The sequence below is a fragment of the Mixophyes fleayi genome, chromosome 8 (genome assembly GCF_038048845.1).
Source record: "Mixophyes fleayi isolate aMixFle1 chromosome 8, aMixFle1.hap1, whole genome shotgun sequence".
Taxonomy (NCBI): Eukaryota; Metazoa; Chordata; class Amphibia; order Anura; family Limnodynastidae; genus Mixophyes; species Mixophyes fleayi.
This window is the reverse complement of record NC_134409.1, coordinates 44,185,006-44,199,746: the sequence shown is the minus strand read 5'-3', so window position 1 is coordinate 44,199,746 and position 14,741 is coordinate 44,185,006. Positions and strand designations below refer to the sequence as shown.

Genomic DNA, 14,741 nt, shown 5'->3' with positions numbered 1-14,741 from the left:
TAAGAGAATTCACCTCTGTTCATTTGGATTTGATGCATTCTTTTGATAAATTTATTGTAAAACAAGTGTAAGTGTATATTGTTTAAAATAAAGTTAAGTCACTGATAAAAACTATAATACCCTATATGTAAACCTTTAATTTGAGCTTTAATTTTGACTTCCTTAATTTTAAGTAAACAGGGTGTTTTATTCTATACTACTTGAAACTTCACCTGCACATACTCATTGTCAGTTATACATTTAACAATGACATGACTTTGTTAAAGATTCACCTTGAAACATTCCCAGACCTTGTAATATGCAATATTTGACAATGCCATGATGAATCATAGATTGTTTGATAATGTAATGTGCAAACTCATGTTCTATGACATTTTTTTTTTTAAAGCAGACAGAAAAAAAAAAAAAAGGACACAATCAAGCAGCATAGTTAATATTTTGTTGGCCAATTTGATACTTGGCTTAATTTTGTATTAAGACATCTTAGCTTAGCTGTGATAGGTGTCTAAGGTATAATTTCCTTTAACTATCCCACCAATCGGGAGTCGGGACAATGCTATTCAGATCAGGATGGGAGGACATAGCACTCAAATTGGGACTTTCCCAGATAAATCAGGAAGGTTGAGAGGTAGGCTATGGCAGGTAAATTTAAATAATACGACATGTCGACTAGGAGCAGGAAATAGGGCTATACACATATGCCTAGCAACATTAAACTGCACAAGAACATTAATACTTTCCATCTCTCCACCTTCTGATTTTGACAGCTGAATGGAAATGAGACATACCCTTAAACAGAGATTATTGATCACTAAAGAGACACTGGTGATGTGCACCCAGTGATTTTTCCATGGCTAATGAAGGCTCAAGGATGGAAGGGAGGGAAAGTAAAGTAAAGGATTTGTTGATACGTATGATTACTAAAGAATGTTAAGGATTAAAGGAGACAGGGAAATATTCACTAAGGATAGATATACTGGACAACTCTGAATGTCAGCGTTGGCCGATATGTCGTTCTTGATAAACTTCCCTGATTGTTGTGTTCTCCACTGTGTCAATAGGTTTTTTTAATCGAAAAAAAAAAATTACAACACATTTTTCTGGAGCTGTTCTTGAACTATAAATATATATACAGACATGTCTGCTCTAGCAGCATACGTTGCTTAATTTACCAATATATTTTTTTTAAGGTCTACAATCCGCCTGGGAAAGAACAGGAAGCACTCTGCACTCAATAGTAATAAGCGGAATGTCTGTGGGTGAGTGCGGCAACATTTGAAACATGTCAGCCAGGAATAAGGCTACGCAGTTACTAGGCAACCACAACGAAGAGAAAAGGTGTGGTCACAAAAGGTCCCCAGCAAAAGCTGACATCTGTAACGCCTTTCTGCGTGCTAGCAGTGTGTGCTTTGTCATGCAGCTGTGGCCGCTGATGCACAATTATGTACATTTGTGTCCAGTACTAGAAGATACATTCACACGCCCACTAGACCAGTTGCTAGAAACACATCTGTAGAGTACAGGTTCATTGCCTCCAATTCCATCATCAGACATTAGTGTCTACACTAAAAAGATACCCCGGTATACCATTCCTGAGAAAGGACCCCCGCCGTACCTTTCTTCAGAAATATCAGCAGTACTCAGTAAACAGCTCAAAGCTAGTGCACGGAGAGTAGACTACAGTTCCCAGCAATCAGTGTGTGACCTCACTTCCTATGGTGCGTCATGTGACAGGCATGTGTGGGCAGAGTGTTGCCCTCAGAGAGGTGTAAGCCTAACTGACTCACTGACCTGCATAAGTCATTCTGTGTCACATATACCCTGCGTTCTGGGCTATAGTCAAATCCAAACAGTCATCTAATAGAGCACATTTTACTGATAATTTCTCCTTATTACAATGATACCTAATATATGTATCCTGGTCACAGCAACTCAAATGACTACATTCTCAGCTTTTGACCTGTGTCCAATACCATTATAGGAGGAACTGCAGCAGTCTGTAGTGAGGTGTACGAGGGAATGTCAGGTTAATTCAGAACAATGCGTTTCATCTTACTGGTTCATTGCTGAAAATTTCATTGTTACAGTTTAGTAGTTCTTGAATAAAGAATTCATATCTTATAAAAAATTGAGACCTCATAGAATTAGACAAGTTGGTAGGAATATAATGTTTATACAGGAAAAGTTTAATTTATAAACCACACAGTCTATTCATCATCATCATCACCATTTATTTATATAGCGCCACCGATTCGGCAGCGATGTACAGGGAACTCATTCACATCAGTCCCTGCCCCATTGGGGTGAGGGGGGCTTACAGTCTACATTCCCTAACACACACACATACACTAGGGTCAATTTTTGATAGCAGTCAATTAACCTACCAGTATGTTTTTGGAGTGTGGGCAGAAACTGGAGCACCCGGAGGAAACCCACGCAAACACAGGGAGAACATACAAACTCCACACAGATAAGGCCATGGTCGGGGATAAGGCCATGGTCGGGAATTGAACTCATGACCCAAGTGCTGTGAGGCAGAAGTGCTAACCACTTTGCCACTGTGCTGCAATAAAAAACTGGTCTACCAGTGAAAAGAGTGGCTCTGTACCAATCTGTCATTAATTCTACAGCTCGATCATCTCACTAATCAACTTCTACCCCTCTCTGTCAGTCTCTCCATTGGTCCTGTTTTACATACAAGATCTAGGTAAAAATCTTAGTCTTAACCTACAAAGATCTTAGCAACCTTGCACCTCTTTATATTTCTTCTCTAGTCTCCAGATAGCCCCTAAATATGAGGTTCACTCATACTTGTCAACTTTGGCAATGTGTGCTCCGGGAGATCGGGGAGAGGTGGACGTGTTGGCGGCGTGGCCCGGTAGATAGCGTCATCTAGCCCCACCCCCAAAATGGCATTAACATTTTTTGACCTATTACAGCAGGGGGTGGAACCAATTTCTGTTCTAAGCCCCGCCCACCACCACTTTACTAATGGGGTCATTAGGAACTGGGAGGTTGCCCTGCTCTCCCGAGCATTCCAGGAGAGTGGACAACTATGAATTTTTACATAGCTGTGGAAAAAAAAAAATCTGAATATTTTATAAATTAATAATGGTAATAACGGGTATCTTGTATCCATAAAGGATTAAATCATGACTATAGCCTTTACAAACTTTTAGTCACAGTTGTTTTCAGTGTAGTGTGGTAGAAATTCCAATGACGAGACTGAGGCAAGTTATTAGACTTTAAAAAAAAATAAAAAAAAATGTTTTATTGCACTTTGTTCATAGAAGGGAAGATGCAAGAAACAGGTGAACCATGAGGAGGCAGAATTCATCAACTTTATCTAAAATAGTCATTTTAGGATACCCCTACTCTCATCCTCCTTCTCCCCCAATTTGAAATGCTATCAGACCAAATCCCAACTATGCTGGACTGCAGCGATTCTCCACCTAAAACAAAAAATAACTGTGTAGTGGTTGTTGACAGTACAGATTTATATAGTAGTACTCGCTCCTGTCTGCCTCCTGCAATCTGGTGAAAATCTAGTGCCCATTTCCGCTCCCAGTGGTGGACTCACTGCAGCTATCTGTGTGGCTGTTACCTTGTAAATATACTGGGTAATATTTTTTTTGAAAAAAGATACCATAGTACGGGTTATATACTTTAATATAAACACTAGTATGGTATTCCTGTTAAAAAGGTCTTTAACATACAGGCCCTGGTCAATACACTAAACTTGCTAAAAATGTTCCTTTGGTCCTGCTCACCTAATAACATAACCAAGCAGTTATTTGAACAATATATATATATATATATATATATATATATATATATATATATATAAAAACTTACCTGGCAGCATGCCTTGACACACACATCCATTAGACCCATTGATGTTTACTGGCCATAGGGGCTTCAATCTGAAAAACAAAAACAAAAAACGAGTTAAACCAGTCACACTATGATTACTTAAATGTAGACACCATAGGGCTGATCCAATTAGCATTGTTACCATGTGACAGTCATAGGTAAATATCATCGCTCATATTTGCTCAGCCCAATAGAACCTCGCAGACGACTGAGTTGGCTCCTACCTGTCCACAACTAGCTAGAAATAATAGTTTATAAACAGTTGAAGAGTTTCACAACTAATAGTTTACAAGTGGTTCAGAAAAACTACTTATTCTTTTTATTGTTTCATTAGTTCATCTAATCTAAACCAGTGTGTAAATAAGGCTGAATATACACTACAGAAAAGTTCGAGAACTCAAGAACCAGCACAAGCTTTTACGGAGCAAGGAGACAATACTCACTGATCTGTGTTACCAAAACAAATGTGGTGCCAGCAGTACATTTTTACATAGCAGGTTACCAATCTATCAGGATTTGCCCACGTGTGTATGTGCGTAATAATGCAACACAACAACAATGCAAACATACAAAAGAGAAAACATACTGTCAGCACAAAAACCACCAACTTCAATTTATACTAGGATATATTTTCTCTCCAAGCAACGTGCCTCCAGAAATAAATGTAGTACATATAACTGCACCAATTTACTTCTCCACAAGACAGATTGATGCTTGATGGCTGCGCCTTACAATCACAAGGGGAAAAAAAATACAAGCGAACTATAGCAGGAAAACAAAAAACAAATAAACCTGCACTGAGAGCATTTCACTCTTCTCATAGCAATATTGTCACGTCTTCCATCTCACGCACTGCTGGAAAGTTGCCCATTGCGTGTGCATTGTTAAGGCATCATATACACAGGTGTTTTACAGTGGTTAAAGCACATTTTCAAAGCCAATGAATGTAGTTTGGAAAAGCATAGTCCATAAAATAATGGATGTGAATGGACCTCTACACGCACACACTTTCTGAACAAAGTACAAGGTTTTGACTTTGATTTAACTGGTATATGAGCTTTAACATGAACCTGTCTGGTGTAAAAATAAAATAAATCTTCTTTTATTTGACATGATTTGACTACAAACAACAAATTTACCATACCAAATTATGGGTGTATTTTATGTTTGCAATAATGCTGGGAAAAATGGTGATTTGTATAGAGCTTTTGTCATCCTGGCAACCTTCCAGAGATTAGTGCCCAGTAACCGTATTAAATGATAAAACCGACAAGCTCAGCACAATTGTACTTTACTGAGGTCTACGTAAACATTAATCCTAAAATCTCACTGGTAATACAGTGTTCTCACCAGCTCTCTTTGTATTGGAATTTTATTTCTTGTGCAGTAAAGAATAGCTTCACATTAATGTGCTCTGACAAGTTTGCTATCCGCAGAGCAGAAGCACAATCAAACTCTTCCCATAGTGCAGTCACTGTGTCTTTTCCTGATCACCAAGGATTAAAGGGTGACATTGCAGATTTTAGCATAGGCCCGAGTAAATAAAGCAAGGATATAGGGGTACCGTCATGAGAACTGCCTAGAATTCATATTTAGGTTTGTAATCATAATTTACTACAGCAGAGCTCTCCAACTAACCAATCATAAGGCGGATGTGCCCTCCAAGCCTTTTTAGTATTCCCAACCTCTACAGACTATTAGTTTTCAATAATATTTGGCTGCAAGAAGAATGCTAATGCATTTGCAGCCTTCTTCATGTAGATACTTAAATCACAGTGTTCTAGATAGTAGTTACTCACCTTGAGTAGAAACAATACTGTGCAAAAGCAGTTTTGTATTGAAATACATGGTAAAGCAGCAGGTGTTTTGTAGTATAAAAATTCACAAGAACCTAAACTAGTAACTTCTACTTTGATATAATGATTAAAGTGACCAGATGTGCTGATACCGCACATAAGCGATTTTATAACCCACTTGTGTGGAAGTCTATTTTTCCTATGAACAATAAAATTCTGTGAATAGAGTATGACAACAAATCAATGCTCAATACAACTTTTTGTGGTCAATATATTTTGCACATAAATCATGACCGGATACATAACGAAGAACTTAGAAAGCGATAAAAGGCATTTAATAATAAAAGATTTGCCAATGCTTGCAAGAGAAGACACTTGCACCCAGAGCACTGAACTATTACGGAAACAATTTCCTTCGCAATGTAGGCTCTAAATAACACATACCAAACAATCCTAATGTTCACAGACTGCTGATGTCTATACACTTAGGAATAGATCCACTCCATAAAACAGATATACAGCGGAGGGTCAAAAACTAGAATGAAAGAACAGTAAATTACTGCTGCGTTTTGGTGAAAGTGTCATATGCACATTCACCAAAAGCCTTCTCCTACAGAGCACAAAGTAACGTAACAAAAGGGGTAATTCCAGTGTCTGTGTGAAGAAAGACTGTTGTACATTTTGAAAGCAATTTAATCAGTGTTCCATATTACAGAAAGAAAAAAAAAAACCTTTATCTAGAAAAACCCAGGTTCCACTAATATTTGATAGCATATACCACCTATATAAGCACAAACATAACTGCCACTTGCCTGTTACAGTCAGCAATATTTAAAACAGAATGGTCAATGTAGGCTCTTGAATTTGAGAGCGCTTTTTAAGTACAAACATCATGGTGACACATAGTGCTTAACAGTGGACTTCGCTTTTATCAGCTGCCATCAAAGTTCAAACTTAGGTACAGATGTTGGAAGGAAGGGGGGGGGGGGGATGTGAAAGCTCAAAACTACTATCTTTACCAAAAGAAAATATTCTTACAGGCTGAAGGCTGAAACTTATAGCGTAGGAATAGTAAAGAAGGTGGTGACAACCAAGCTTTGGTGGTCAAATGCATAACTTTAAGATACAGTACACTCATTGCAAAAAAAAAATAACATTGAAAGAGTTTTGCAAGTCACAGGCAATATAATGTAATGCGTAAAGTAAAACTGAAAAAGGCTGATACATTAGCTGGTGTGGATCTCCCAGGTTGTCCAGACCGGTTATATATATATATATATATATATATATATATATATATATATATATAAATTGAAGAATAGTAGGATGATCCAGCGCATATATAACCGTACCAGAAGAAAACAGAAACCTGAAGTGGAATATGATGCAAATTCAAGAGTAGGAGATGGCTATTGTGTGATTCTAGAGTGATTACTAGAGTCTCAAATCCACATGACTAGGAATCAGGAGTGATAAAATGTCCACACTGCCTCATTATAAGAAACAGAGATGACGCTAGTAATACTTGCTGTGAGTGTGTCCTTTCTGATGTAGTCTGGGATAGAGTTCACGTTGGCCGGCTTGATGGTAATTCTCCAATGGCTCCTATAGCAGTGAGTGCGCTAGTAACTTTGGGTTGGCGTGCGTTCCGCCTGGAGGATAAGTCCGATCTGGTGTAAGAGAGCGGCGAGTGCCCGAACGCGTTTCATAACTAGTTGTGACGTTCTCAATGGGAGGTGTTTGTTGCCCTATTGCTACAGTTTATATATACAGATAATTGATATGTTAATTAGCACAATCACTTTGATGTTTATAAAATTAATGATATTAGTATATTGGTACAAACAATAAGAATGTCATATAGTGATTTTTAGACACAGATATATGGACATGTTAAATCATTGGATCAGGCTATACATATGTCCTAGCATAATTAATCAGAGTATGTAATAAGTAAATACATGCAATTTTCAGCATTATTGTGCTTGGGTAACCCCATCAATGTTAAATTGATACAATAGACTTAATTATTACACTACAACCCCTGAGGAAGCCAACAGGGCGAAACGCGTTGGTTTGATACACCCGTCACTAACCAGACGATTCCCGAACAACATACCACCCCTGTGGATACAATTCAATATCGCTACACCAGTTCCACCCAAACCGTCGCATGCGCATGCGTAACACATCCCGGAAAGAGTCTGGACGCACATTTGGCAGCAGGACGCTAAGTGTCCCCACGGTAACCAGCCAGAGGCGTGCAGAAGGGAACCAGGTACACGGAGGATACACCGCAGCTAAGCTGTAGCCCTGTAAAGGGTAAATCCGTTTACCACCCTTATATCTGGTTGTTGCCCGTGGGATCCACCTGCCCAAGCGCTATCCAGGACTGATCTTTACATTCAGCACTTGCATTAGGATTGGCTATGATAGCCATACAAGATTGACATTTGGTTGTATTTTGGTTTTTATCTCTTGGGACCATATAATCTGTGGACGATTTCCCAATACCAACATCTACAAAGATCAAAGACAATTGCCAAACCGCTGGTCCGGACTACCATATAAGCGGCACTATTTTGGCAATACTGTGTTAAATCAATCCATGTTTTTTACATTTATTACTTTTATTTGCATATGTCTGTTTAATCCTTGTCATACTATATGGTAATGTATTTCCACATTGTATACTATAATGACACTTGAGTTGCAAATCACCATGTTTGTAGTTATTAAATTATTATAACTTATGATTACTCTGTTAGCAGCAATATCTCACAAACGCCCAGGGACTGTATGTTCTTTTACATTGGTCATGCTTGTACAGTTGCATGTCTGTTTACTCTGTAGTGGTTACATTTATCCAGCCAATCGAATAACATTAAATATATGTATCCCCTATGTGGGGTAATAATACTCATTGATTAACAGGATATAAATACAACTCTAAGTGAAATAACTTCCATATAATCTAGGATGTAGCACCAAAGGTGTTAGTTTCAACCTGTTCAAACTTATTGGTGTGTAGTAGGAGGAGGAGGAAATGTGGGGAGTACAGACTGACACCCATTGGATTAATTACATCCCTAGTAGTCATTCCCAATGGTTTACAGTACTAGGTGTTCCACAAACCTCTCAGCTTCTGTACTAACCTAGCCCATCTGGCTTCGCTTCCAAGTCCTGATGGGTTTGGGCTTGTTCCAAGATGGTATGACTGTAAACATTTGGTTGGGTGCTCTGCAGAATGATTTGGAATCCTATAGGCAGTCTTGTATGTCAAAATCTATATTGAGCCCTTCAGGGGTCATAGTCTTTAGTTCATATATCCATCTGCTCTCATATGTGTTGATGGTTTTTATGAAGTCTCCTCCTCTCCAATTTTTGTTAACTTTTTGTATGGCCATGAACTTGAGAGATGATGGGTCCCTGTTGTGCTGATGTTTATAATGATATGATATACTGTGTTTATCTAACCCCTTTATGTTACGGATATGTTCCCCTATACGGGTTTTCAGAGGTCTGATCGTTCGTCCTACATACTAAGGTTACATGGGCATTGTAGGATGTAAATGACGTCCTTTCTATCCTTAATTTTATAATTACATCCTGTCTGATGTGAAACAAATCAGTAATGGGTTTTGTACTGGTCTGTTTAATTGAGGAACATCCCAGACATCGGCCGTAGTAGTAGAAACCAGTAGGGTTCTTGGTCGTTGTAAGGGATGGCTGGATTTTGAGTTTGGATTCTTAACGAATTTCTTCTTGAGATCTGGTGCCATTCTAAATGTGATATTCGAATGTGGTTGTAGCAATGACTTAAGATGCTCATCCTGTAGCAGGATCGCCCAGTTGTCTTTAATAATTTTTCTAATTTGATTTGCTGTTGTTGGTTACGAAGTATGTTTTATTTCCTACCTCAGTATCAATTGGTTTGTACCTATATTTCAGAAGGTCTTGCCTATCCATCTGCTCTAGAGTCTCCTTATTATAAAGTTTCTGCTCAAAATGTGATTTTAGATGGTTTGACTTGTGATTGATAATGTTTTATATCTGAGCAATTTCTTCTTACTCTTTTTAATTGAATTATTGGAATGTTGAGTCATTGTGGATAATGGTTACTTGTGGATAAAATATAGCTATTGACAACTACCTGTTTGTAGAATGGCTGCCTCCAATTTATTGTCCTGGATGTATATAGATAAATCCAGAAACTCTACTTCAGTTTTACTGTATTTGGTTGTAAATTTTAAATTGTAGGGATTGGTGTTGATGCGAGCTAAAAAAACCAAGGAGGGATGACTCATCTCCCTTCCAAATCAGGAAGATAACATCTATATATCAGCGCCATAGGACCAGCTTCGCTCCAAAGCCAAAGTCAGACCAGATCGCCTCATCTTCCCATTTGCTCATGAAGAGATTGGCATAGCTTGGAGTGAACCTGGTCCCCATAGCAGTCCCTCTAATCTGCAGGAAAAATTCATCCTGAAACCAGAAGTAGTTGTGCTGAAGAATAAATTTGATACCATCAATTATGAAATCAGTCTGATATAAATGGATATTGGGGTCCTGCAGTAGATGATATTTTATGCTGGCTAGGCCTTGTGAGTGGTCAATCACTGTATACAGTGACATCACTTGTGACTATCCAGTAGTCGTTACACCATGTGATATCTTGCAAGATCTGCAGTATTTGAGCTGGATCCTGAAAATGGGATGCTTGTAGTTTCACATATTTTTGAAGGAAATGGTCCAAATATTGGGAAAGAATTGCTGTTAGTTGATTCCGAAAATAATGGGGCAATAGGGGAGGGGGGGTGGAATAACTGGGTATTTGGCATGGAGAAACTCGTATTCTTTTTTGGCAAGTATGCATTTTTGGACACTATATTTTAACAGTTGGTATAAGGTTTATCATCTGCCGATTCCGAAAGATAGGATACAAAACAAATTCTATAACTAGTTGACAATGTAGGAGATGATCAGTAATACAAGTGGCTATTTCACGCACTTTTAAATGAACAACTCCCCTATTATCTGGAACTTGAGATACTTCTATTTTAACCAATAACAACTTGTTATTATATTGGATTATAACCAAAACTAAAGATTTAACAAACAAATCTAAAATGTTTCCCCAGTAATCTGTCCCGACGAGCACTTTTTTTTTTTTTAAGACTCAATTTAGAGTTTGGCTAATCCCCCTAGTGCAACATTGTTTTGCTAAGGTGCAAAAAAATGTATCTTCCATATGGTTTTATGACCAACTCTAAATGGGGTCTTATGTCCCAACTTTCAAATATAAGTTGCCACCTACAGTATTTTCCTGAAAAATATCACTGACTAAGCATACTGACAATTTTCTGTCCTGTGAAACTGACAAAGCAGCTTGTAAGCTTATAAAGATTTCATATACCCTTTCACAACTGTTAAAAAAATTAGGCCATTTTAAAAAGAACTTTAATCACATTTTATTCAGGTTGAGCTGGGATCCTAATATAATCTGGGTTTAAGAAATAGGGAGACAATTGGATTTGTACAAGCTGATGCTGCAATTCAGCCAGTGTTAAGAAATCCACACATTCACATGGTTTTAAAAGATATTACATGGTTTTGTTTTTTTTAAAGAAATGTATTTCTGGAGAACTAGTCTATGGGAAACGGTACACAGAGAGGATTTACCTGGAAGTGTTTGTTTATTTCATCATTCTTTGCAACAGCCAACACTTTGTCAAACATCACTAATGGATACCCATTTCCACTAGCAGAGCAGGAGTACACAGCATGGATAGGAGGATAGAGAGCTTCACCTGTCTTAAAATACCACTAAAGGTCGCACAGAACTGTCTAATCCGAATATAAAATTGCACACAATTATAACCACCATTTATTACATAATATATTTTGTTTCAAACATACATTTTCTTTACACTTGTGTGGTGTCAGTTGCCAAAATACTGGCTATACAGTAAACTGGCATATGTCATAACATCTATAAAAACACATTAATTAATGGCACTCTCATTTCATTAATGGGTTTTTTTATAGGTTTTTACGAATTAAAAGGTATATGTAAAAGATACACTTCATTAAAACAATGGATGAAGGGGACAAAGGTATCCTTTTGCCACTGCATCAGTTGAGTATGATGTTTTAATAAATGAAAGAACATCTTCCCCTGCAGGTTCTTCTTCAAAACATAGTTTTTGCACCATTGTCTGATTTTGTTAGACTGACCCAAAATAATGCTGTTTCTTAAAAACAAAAAAGGAGCATCACACTAAATGCCATTTAATAAAGTGCACAACATGTGTGTGCAAAGATCTTTGGATAAATACGCCTATTTCACAGGTGCGTACCCATATCCCAGTGTTGGAAGCTCCCCTCATTACAATCAAACTGCAACAACTTTTGTGGGACTTTGGGTCTTACTGAAATGCAAATGTTTGCAAAAGTGGAAATATAACTACAGATCCCTGCCCACTGCAGCTACATGTTTCATTAAGTAGGACTCACAACATCCTACATGACAGCAACACAAGAGCATGGCCTAGTGTTCAACTGTCACTTCAAGAGATCCCCAGCAGAGAAACAGATGGAGTGGGACTAATCCAGTAACTCCTTCAGTTGGTGGTCCCATTAAGTGAATCCTCTGGTTATTGTCTACACCTGCTTAGTGGTTAGCACTTCTGCCTCACAGCACTGGGGTCACGAGTACAATGTACAATGGTAGCCCTCTCCCCCTGCCCCCATTTTTTTGGTAGCCCTCTCCCCCTGCCCCCATTTTTTTGGTAGCCCTCTCCCCCCCTTGTTTTTTTGTAGCCTTCTCCCCCGCTTTCTGTAGTCTTTACTTACCCTCTATGCTTTTCTCGCTTTTCTGCTTGATCACGGCTCCTCTCACTGACAGCGCTGTGATGTCACAACTGGAAGCAGGACACACACAGATGCAGTGCTGCACTGTAACAGCACCGCAGAGAAAGAAAAAAAAAACTCCAAAAAGGTGCCAGAATGCCGTTTGGAGCTTTCTATGAGAAACAAAGCCCTGAATATAGTTCCGATTAGAACATGTAGATCTTGTGTATGTAAGGATCTGGAATTTAATTCAAATGTCTCACAGACACTAGTGAGTATGTAAAATAACCATTTGCGTGACCCTGCATTTGATTTTATTAAGAGCAGATCAGTGGGTTAAAATACAGATTTGTGAAACAGTAATTCAGAAGAAAATGGTAAATATAGATGGATGTATTACACATACTAGATTTAAGACTCAAGCAAAAACCGCTTAAACAACTATCAGTTTGTACAGAGGTCAAGACTTTTCAATCAAATGCAAAGTTATGTAGCAAAGACAAATTACACACACAAATATACATTTTCAACGTACGATATTGCTGTACACAAAACAGTATTGTAACAAAGGAAATATAAAACCTACATGGCAAAAAACAATGTACTTAGATCTCTCTTATATGGAAAAACATTTCCAAGAACAAGTCAGCACACTGTATATTGTTAGAGTGATGGACATCTGTCATCAAGTCTAACCCTAGAGAGACCAGAGAGACTGTCAGTGGGAGACAGGTCAGTGATGTTTGGTATATGATACATCCAGGTACATTATGGAAACACACCATATATAATACATAAAGTATATATGTTACATAGGCAGCCTGTCACTGTACCTCACCATTAGGACACAGTGAGGAGGATATTTATACTCATATCATATAGGATAAATAGGAAACAGTGGACATGAACCCAACTACATGACAGAAACACACAAACCGTATACAACTTACAGGTAGATTGTAGATACATTATACATAGCCGTATCCACCATTTACATATGTAATCATCTATATAGGGTCACTACATATACAACATGGACATCCTGTCACCGCATCTCACCATAAGAAAGAGATCAGGAGGTGGCAGTATATCATTAGCAGCCGATTCGTCATCTTTCCCCGGCGTCTTGTCGCATCCTCGCCGGCATCTCCAGTGCCCTCCTAATGCCAGAGGCTGTGGCCGCCGCTACAGCGGTGTCCTGTCCTGGAGTCCGTACAGCACCGATACCGTCAGCGGCGACTCCTCCTCGCACAGCCAGCAACACGTGACCACACGTCCAACGCGGCCGTTACTCAGCGGCGCCTTCCAATGTGCAGACAGCTGAGGTGGAAGAGGACGCGTCACTCGGGTCAGCGCTGGCAAATCACAAACAAGTCTTCATGTCCTCCCCCACCCTCTGAAAACGTATTGGTTTGTTCTGGAGATGGGTGGCAACTTCAGACTTTCCCAACAACAGAGCTTTCTATGGTGCTAGACGAGGACGGTCAGGCTCTGTACCTGCCTTGGGCAATAATAGTTTCTGATCCTCGTTATCAAACATGAGAGTCTCAAGGACTGAACCACAGAGGGTATAGGGGTGGTTACGTTCTGACATTGTCTATTCAGTGACAGTCTGCGTGACACAGGGACAGCTACAGAGTTGCAACAGTCTGACGTGAATGGCTGAGTGTGTGCATTAGGGAATTTTGACTGTAAGCCCCAATGGGGCAGGGACTGCTATGAGTGAGTTCTCTGTACAGCGCTGTGGAGTTAGTGGTGCTATATAAATAAATGGTAACAGTGTCGGACTGGGGCCTGAATGGCCCACCGGGAGACTGCAACGCTAGGGGCCCACCAGAGGGGGTGTGGCCAGCCATCATAGAGGCGAGACCAGACACTAAAGGGAGAGTGATCAGCCCACGAAGGACAGCTAGCACCATAGTGTAGTATATAAAGAATGTAGTGTGCTCATCTTTCTCTTTTAAAATGACAGGCTGACTACGCACTTAGTTACTAACCTGCTCATGCTCCTCTGGGCGGTTGGATATCCGGAACTCATACTCTCATCTGCCCTGCTCAAAGTGAAAAACACACTACCGCGCAGGTTCAGAGAGCCCAGACGCGACTCTCTGCACCTGTGTGGTAGTGTGTTTAACGGGAGGAGGAGGAGTTGCGCTCTACCCCTACTGTTGCAAGAGCAGCATTAACACAGGTTATCCCATACTTACCAACTTTACAATG

At 39.2% G+C, this 14,741-nt stretch overlaps 1 protein-coding gene across 3 annotated transcripts in view; it reads right to left on the bottom strand.

The window, feature by feature from the left end:
• Nucleotides 1–13,994, bottom strand: part of PIGC (phosphatidylinositol glycan anchor biosynthesis class C) — a 33,667-nt gene extending 19,673 nt beyond the window's left edge. For 2 of the 3 annotated variants that reach the window (XM_075182453.1, XM_075182454.1), the window contains exons 1-2: nt 13,581–13,957; nt 3,856–3,923 (exon numbers count right to left, since the gene is read on the bottom strand). The gene's annotated coding sequence lies outside the window, so the exon portion shown is untranslated. Of the gene's footprint in view, nt 1–3,127; nt 3,453–3,855; nt 3,924–13,580 lie in introns of those variants that run through there. The other variant, XR_012678492.1, reaches the window with a different exon arrangement.
• Between the last annotated feature and the right edge of the window lie 747 nt (nt 13,995–14,741).